The sequence below is a fragment of the Octopus bimaculoides genome, chromosome 5 (genome assembly GCF_001194135.2).
Source record: "Octopus bimaculoides isolate UCB-OBI-ISO-001 chromosome 5, ASM119413v2, whole genome shotgun sequence".
Lineage (NCBI taxonomy): Eukaryota > Metazoa > Mollusca > Cephalopoda > Octopoda > Octopodidae > Octopus > Octopus bimaculoides.
The window spans coordinates 80,361,446-80,369,553 of record NC_068985.1 but is presented as its reverse complement, the minus strand read 5'-3'; the positions used below and the strand labels follow the sequence as shown (position 1 = coordinate 80,369,553).

The 8,108-nt window shown below is 36.1% G+C and overlaps 1 non-coding gene across 1 annotated transcript; it reads left to right on the top strand.

Moving 5' to 3' along the window:
• Nucleotides 1-1,923: 1,923 nt before the first annotated feature.
• Nucleotides 1,924-1,994, top strand: Trnag-gcc (transfer RNA glycine (anticodon GCC)). The gene has a single exon. It is a non-coding gene; the product is annotated as a tRNA-Gly (tRNA).
• Nucleotides 1,995-8,108: the final 6,114 nt, after the last annotated feature.

Genomic DNA, 8,108 nt, shown 5'->3' with positions numbered 1-8,108 from the left:
AGAGAGAGAGAGAGAGAGAGAGAGTGGTATCAATGACTGTTGCAGATTGGCGGGAACGATTTCGTTGACGTTGAACTGTAATGTTATATAAAAGGACGTCTTTATGAAAAACAATATCAAAGAAGTTCTACAGAAGCCAAAACTTGGGAGAGGCATGATTATTTGCAATCGTTTATAGAAAAAATAAATGAAAAGCACAACAACCGCAAATCGAATCTTGGTATCCTGCTTGGAAGGTGAACATTCTTCCATGGAACCTCCAATTGAAAATTGCTTGTAGTTATTTATATAATTATGCTATAACTATTTACAATCTGCAGGTTAGAATTTATGTGCATTGGATTCAGAACATTATTTCTTAGTTTATGTATTATTTTCTTAGTTTGTGGGTTATGTATTCAATATCTTGCCATTGGTCTATTCGAATTACTTCCATCAACTCATTTTATTTATTTTATCAGACAGTAAGGTATTTTGTTCAAAACATAGGAAAAATATATATCAACCTAACACAAGAGATACTCAACTGCTTCAAAAAACAAAAGAACAACCTAGCAAAAACAGGCAAACAAAATATCTCTCACAAGTACCACTGTAACTATCATCGACATCAGCAAAATTTTCGACCATGCCGCTATCTAGTCACACAAAATACTCAACAAATATCACTTTAAGAAGCAACACAAACTTTTGGCTAACAAACCACTTGTCAGGGCGCCAAGTCTAAGCAGTGTACAAACATAACGTTTCCAAATCGTACAATTTCCCCAGTGAAGTTCTACATAAATCCGTCGTCTCACCCACTCTTTTCTACCTATATCTGTACCTCCTCAAACCACACACATACACAGCCTCATACGAGGATGATATCGTACTCATATCCTTCCGTTATTCGCTACCCAAAACTGCCCAGTAATTCTGACCCTATATCAGTCAGCGAGAAACGTGTATTCAAAACATCGAATTTAGAGCAGCACTTAACTAATTCGCTTCTTTACCAAATACAAGCAACAATCACATGCAACAGATTAACACACTGCACACAGAAGATAACAATACTAGCTGTTCTAGCTTTCCACGTTTGCAGGACACATTGAAGGCAAATAAGGAAAGTAAAACAATGCACAAACATACTTAGAACAATCATAGTTACTACTTTTTACCAACATGAATAAACATTGATGTTTAAACAATGTATTAGAACCATCACCATTCATACCAGCCGTACCTGAGGTTCTAACAGTGCCACAACAAACCAAAACAATCAAAAAATTATAATGGACAACATGGCCCTATACATCACCATAGGATCTTCACACCTGTGGACCACCCGTACAATGAAACAAATATACTAAGTGTGAGACCACCTGCACGTGCGACAGGTAGTTTTTTTTTTTGCCACGGGAAATTTCAAGCATCAGAGACCCTATCACTATATGAAAAATTCTCATTAAACAATAGACGCATATACACCAAACTAGAAAACTACCTCAACATTATCTAAAAAAAAAACAAAAAAACGCAAAAACTCTGTCTTCACCAAGTTAAACGTAGAAAAAGAATTCACAGAACAACTTTGGTTGGTTCCATTCCATGTGCGGTCACCGCCAGAATTAAAATTATAAAAAAGTAAAATGAACAATAAAGAGAAAGAAGGCCACATAGTCAGTCTGTTATACTGTATCAGATTCGATTCATATCTGCAATATGCTTCTCAGCGAGGAAGAGCTTGGTATATATATAACTGGAACAATAGAACAGTGCTTGCACCTAATCGATTGACCGACTACATCGTATTATTTGACTGCGAGATGAGAGTAGTCCTATGATAAAGACTAGTCTGATCTTTACCAATACAAATCAACAATAGCCTAATGACTGACTATACAATTATATAGATAACTGTAAGAATATTAGGCATCTGCATCGGTGGTTCAGTGGAAGAATGCTCGCCTGCCACGCGGGCGGCCCGGGTTCGATTCCCGGCCGATGCATTGAAAGCTTCATTTTTTTTTATCTTCTTCACCTCTGCATTTGTCTCAGTGCAGATGTTTACAAGAGGAAATATTAACATTATATTATTAGGGTGATGTATCTGCCTGGGAAATATTTTAATCTGAGATCGTGTGCTGAAGCTAAAACGATAGTCATTCAGAAATGTACAAATACCGTTAACTTCACAATTTTCGTCGTTCGAATCTGCGACCTAATCACTAACAAAATTTATCTTGTGCAGCGACCAAGACAGTTTCGAGTGGCGAAAGTTGTGAAGTTAGTGTGTGTGTGTGTGTGTTTGTCCCCCACTTCCACCGCTTGGTGTGTTGGTGTGTTTACGTCTCCGTAACTTAGCGGTTCGGCAAAAGAAGCGATAGAATAAGTACCAGGTTTTTAAAAAAAATGCACTGAGATCGAGTCATTTGACTAAAAGTTCTTTAAGGTGGTACCCCAGTATGGTCGCAATATAATGACTGAAATAAGTGAAAAAAAGAGGTATGTATGTTTGTATATGTGTCAGGCCACATTCGGTGCTTCTGTATGATCTGATCCAGTATAACCTGTTGCCATTCAATAGCTGGGAGTAACTTACCGGTTCGGCAAAAGAGAACGATAGAATAAAAAATAGGCTTAAAAAATAAATTCTTGGGTTGATATGTTCGACTAATATCCTTCAGGGCGGTGCTCCAGCATGGCCGTGGTCAAATAACTGAAACAAGTAAAAGAATAAAAGAATGTATTTATTGGAAGAAACAGCTAGGTTTCTTTCTTTAACGTTTTACATAGTTCAACCTACACAAGTTAATGTTTGAAAAACAAAATGGGAATTTTGAAAGACGCATCTATAAAACCAGTTTTTAAACATCGAGAGGCTATGGAGGTCCACCAGATTAAAATAGTAATCAAGGTGGTCTATAGGTAAAAGATGGTTGAGAGCTACTGATCTAGGATAAAATAATTTGTCAGTAGTGATCATACTCGTCTGCGAAGTGACAATCGCATGGCTCAGTGGTTCGAGCGTCGGGCTCACAATCATGTGGTTATAGCTTTGTTAAGCTATACACAAACAAACTAGTGGAGACGAGAATACATTTATCAAAGGTTTATTACTTTACGTACATCAGGGCTTAAGTCGTCAGTTATTTCTGTTTAGTTCACTCACATTCATTTCACATTCAATGTTGACATTCTTTAGTTTTTCTTCTTCTACCGGAAGTCCCTTTTGTTTTCCTACTGACCAACTTCCTAGCTAGCCCGCAGCGAAGTTTCTGTCTACAGTTCGTCTGTCACGAATCCTGCCCTTACAAGGTAGTGAATTCGATTTCCGGATCAGGCTGAATGTTGTGTTCTTGAGCAAAGCACTTTATTTCCCGTTGTTCCAGTTCACTCAGCTGTAGAAATGAGTTATTGGATTATTTTCGCTTCTAGAAATGGTAAATCAAACGGCTAGCAGCAGCAGTAACTGAATCCGATTGAAAAAGGGAGATCATCTTAAGGATGAATAATTATCCGGAATTAACATATCATTAAATAAAAGATAGTCTGTCTGGAGACAAGAGGTAAGTTGGGGACATGTATTCCTCCTGTCCGGTAGGGGATCATCGGCACAGCTGTTGTCTTGTTTTGACTTCAGCAGACTCAGGATATAGGCATATACGAAGTGAGAGAGAACATTAATAGCTTAGGGATCTACCCCACCGTTACTCCATGGAAATATAATCATTATCAAACATTTAGTTTTTTAAACGGCTAAAGGTGGATCCATTTTAATCATAGAGAATTCTTCCTTGTCGAAATCCCGGTTACGCCCATGATATATATCGTCTTCAATCATTATTTTAATTTTTTTGAGATAAAAGTTCACTTCTAACTAATAGATTGAGCTATCCGATATAGCACACGATAATCTAGTGCTAGCCATAAAGATATTTCAATAGATAAAAAACAGAAAACGTTATAAAAGTACATATATACCGCATGCTACATTTTAACTGTCTAGATTTCCAATGAGTTTTTTTTTTTTTTTTTAATCTTTTACCTATTTCAGTCATTATACTGCGGTCATGCTTGAAGAAATTTGTAGTCGAATGAATCGACTCCATGACTTATTTTTATTTTTGAAGCCTTGTGCTTATTCTGACGCTCACTTTTTGTCGAACCGATAAGTTACGGGGACGTAAACACATCAACGCCGGTTGTTAAACGGTGGTGGAGGACAAACTTAAAGGCACACACACATGTAGTGGAACTGATCCCGGAGCCCATTTGTTGGGAAGCAAGTTTCTTCACAGACTGCCACGTCTGCGTCTAATAATAATAAACTTTCGTTAAATTTACCATAAATTTTACTAATCTTAACCACAGTAAATATGCAGTAAGTGTTGTAATGGGGAATGCAAAATTTGATATGGCTTTCTTTAATCACCGGAGCAAATACTTCAAAGTAGGTAATGTGTTTATTACCCTGCGCGTGTAAGCGAAAGCAGGGTATTGTAGTCATTCGTCTGTTTGCCTGTGTGTTTGCAAAATAACTGGAAAACGGCCGAACGGGTTTTCTCTAAATTTAGCAGCAATACTCAATGGGTGAGTAGCTCGAAATGATGAGAATCTAGTTTGATTATCTTCAAAACTGGTGGACGGGTGAATCAAAATGTTTTGGCTGGAAATATTTTGCGAAAAAGAATTTATGTGCACGCAGGTTATGCATCGTTTTGGCATTTTCTCACCACAAGAATCTATTACTAGCACATAAAACATATATTATGTCTATTAGATACTATTTATCTCTCACCAGATGGAGCTTTTTTTTGCTGATCTTACCATCAAGGAACAGTGCACAATATAAATATATATATATAATTTGATTTGACCCTCGTCTGCGTGTGTATATAGATCATGGTGTGCCTTTGCATACATACATACATACATACATACAGATATACATACATACATACATACATACAGATATACATACATACATACATACATACATACATACTGACAGATATGCGACTGTGTGTGTGTACAGTGGGTTTATTTTATTTGTAACTTGATTTCTTAATTTCACCTGAGTATAAATACATATAATGGTGATATTTAGAAAAAAAAAGATAATAAAAAAAATCGAACTTATAAATTTTCCCATTAGCAAGAGGTCATATTATTTATATCCTACAACGAACTACAGTACGTTTGATTCACCTGCCATCATTGAGAGACGTTGAAAACACTTCTCAAATACTATGCAATATTTTCTATAAGTATTTCATTTTGTTCACTTTCTTTTTCCTAATCATGATTATTATTTGAATAATCATTTATTTAGTCATATGCAAATTTTACTCATATGCGTTTGGCGCAGACATCGATCAAGTCTACTTTTAACTGTCAACTACTTAGGCTTCAAATCTTTTAGTCAAACACTTACAAAGCTTAATTCAGCTCAATTAAAAAGCATTGTAAGCCACACTATAATTTGCAAAAAATAATTATCTGTGCGCAGGGTATGCATCGCCCCTCCAATGCGTTTTTTTCCGTTAATTAATTAATTAATTAATTAATTAATTGATTAATCAATTTATTTATTTTCAAAACTATCTGAATCTCTGTGTTTTGAATACTGGATATTCTGATAGTACAAAAAAAAAATCTTTTGCTTGTTTCAGTCATTGGACTGCGGTCATGCTGGAGCACTGCCCTGAAGGGATCTAGTCGAACAAATCGACCCGTGTACATATTTGTTTTAAAGTCTGGTACGTATTTTCTTGGCCTCTTTTGCCGAACGCTAAGTTACAAGGACGTAGACAAACCAACAGCGTTTGTCAAGCTGTGGGTTGGGGGACAAACTTTCACACATAAGAATAAGTACCAGACTTAAAAACGAAAGAGAAAAAAACCTCTATAAGTACTGGGATCGATTTGTTCGACTAAACTGTTGAAGGTCGTACGCCAGCACGGCCGCAATCCAATGATTGAAATGAGTAAAATGTACCCCCCAAAAATGTGATAATTATATTTAAAAGAGAGCTGCCGGGTGGGTTATGTTCGTCTGATTCATCTGAACATGTCTAACCCTACCTGCCTATGTACATATATATATATGCAGGGTGTGCATGATTTACATTTTTTAAAAAGTATTCATTTGTTCGTTTCCGTAATTCAGGAAAGCCAAGTCAGATTTTTACATTCTCCGTTACGACTTTTTTCCTATTTTAATTACCCGCATTCCTTCCATTTTACACAAATTCCTTATCACCATCATTTGTATGTATTTCCATTTTTTACAGTTACATATTTGATCTAGTTTCTTTACAGTAGGTTTGATTGTATTATTATTATTATCATTATCATCATCATCATCATCATCATCATCATCATCATCATCATCATCATCATTGTTATTATTAATTTTTTTAAAGCGTAAATCGCCTTTTCAGTAATTCTATTCCATACTGTGATAAAACGCTTTGCTTAACTGTATCGTATTTCTTGAGCTATCATTAAAACCACTGGTAACTGTATATTTTCTCATTATCTTTTCATTATACACTGGGTACATTCATTATTTCTCTTATTGTTTTTTAAACGATTTGCCATCTGGTCAGTAATTCGTTCTGTTTTAAACAAACTGGGGCACCTTAGTCAGTGCATGGTGTTCGCTTATAAGTGTTAAGCTTATAAAATATTATTGTTATTATCATTATTATTTACAGAATTGTAATTTCGCATTAGGAGTTCAATGCGGTGTTTGATAACAACTCGATTATTTAACCCTGCGCTCTTCAGAGATGACATTTATGAGAGAAAATATAGCGACTACTCACACAAATACAATTTGCAGAACACATTTAAGTAATAATTTATCATAGACTATAATTCATAAACATATGTTATATTGCTCAATTATGATAAACAAACCCAATTACAACAACAATAGCACAATAATATTAATAATAATCTTTTCTACAAATGGCACAAGGCCTGAAATTTTGGGTATCGAACTCAGACCCACATTATAACTGAACTTCTTAACCACATCGTTATTCATACGTATAATATTCTTCCAAGAAGTAAAATGAAGAAAAATAAACGGTGTATGTGTGTGTGTATGTATGTATGTATGTATGTATGTGTGTGTGTGTGTGTGTGTGTGTGTGTGTGTGTGTGTGTGTGTGTTTTCACTGTGAGTTGAAAGTTTGCTTGCTGGGTTCAGTCCTATTGCGTGAGCGAGTGTCTTCTACCATACTCCCGGGCCGATCAAATCCTTCTGAGTGGATTTGAGAGATGCGAATCGAAAGAAACCCGTTGCATATATATATATATCTGTAAAAATATGTGACACTTATTCAGTAGCTATGATAAAACTCCGAGTTTCGGATGCCAGGGAGGGAGCCCACGCCAACATCTCTTCAGTTATCCGGCCAATTGAAAATTCCGGTGAAAAAAAAAATTCACTGGAATAAGTGTCACATATTTTTACAGATAAATTTCTTTGCATAATATCGAGGTCTTTTTCTTTCTTTTGTTGCCCTTCCTGTCAAATATATATATATATATATATATATATATATATGTATGTGTGTGTGTGGTAAGAAACTTGCACCCAACTAGATGGTTTCAGGTTCAGTCCCACTCCGTGGCCCATTGGTTAAGTGCCTTCTACTGTAGCCTCGGGCCAGAAACTGAAAAGAAACTGAAAGAAGCCCGACGTATATATGTATGTATATATATATAAGCTAAAATGCTAGTTCTAAAATCTCTCTATGAGATGATCGCAGTTGTACTGGCATGTAATGCTCGTAGCCACTTCAGCATGGCTGTTCCGTTGGAGCGAATTTACTACGATTTTTTAACCCAAAAAGGACATCTCCTCTAACTGGTTAACGATGCACAGCTGCATCCGATATACTGTGAGCAGGGAAACGAACCCCTACCACACTCTAACGACGGGACCAGCATACCAGTTTGGTTTCGGGCTATTTCTGCCTCTCTTCAGTACTGGACATCTTGTCCCCCAGAGATGACAGTAGCTAGCCTCTGCTCGCAACATATAGAAATTCAAGCGACACACAGTCGCTGGACATTACTTTATATATATATATATATATATATAT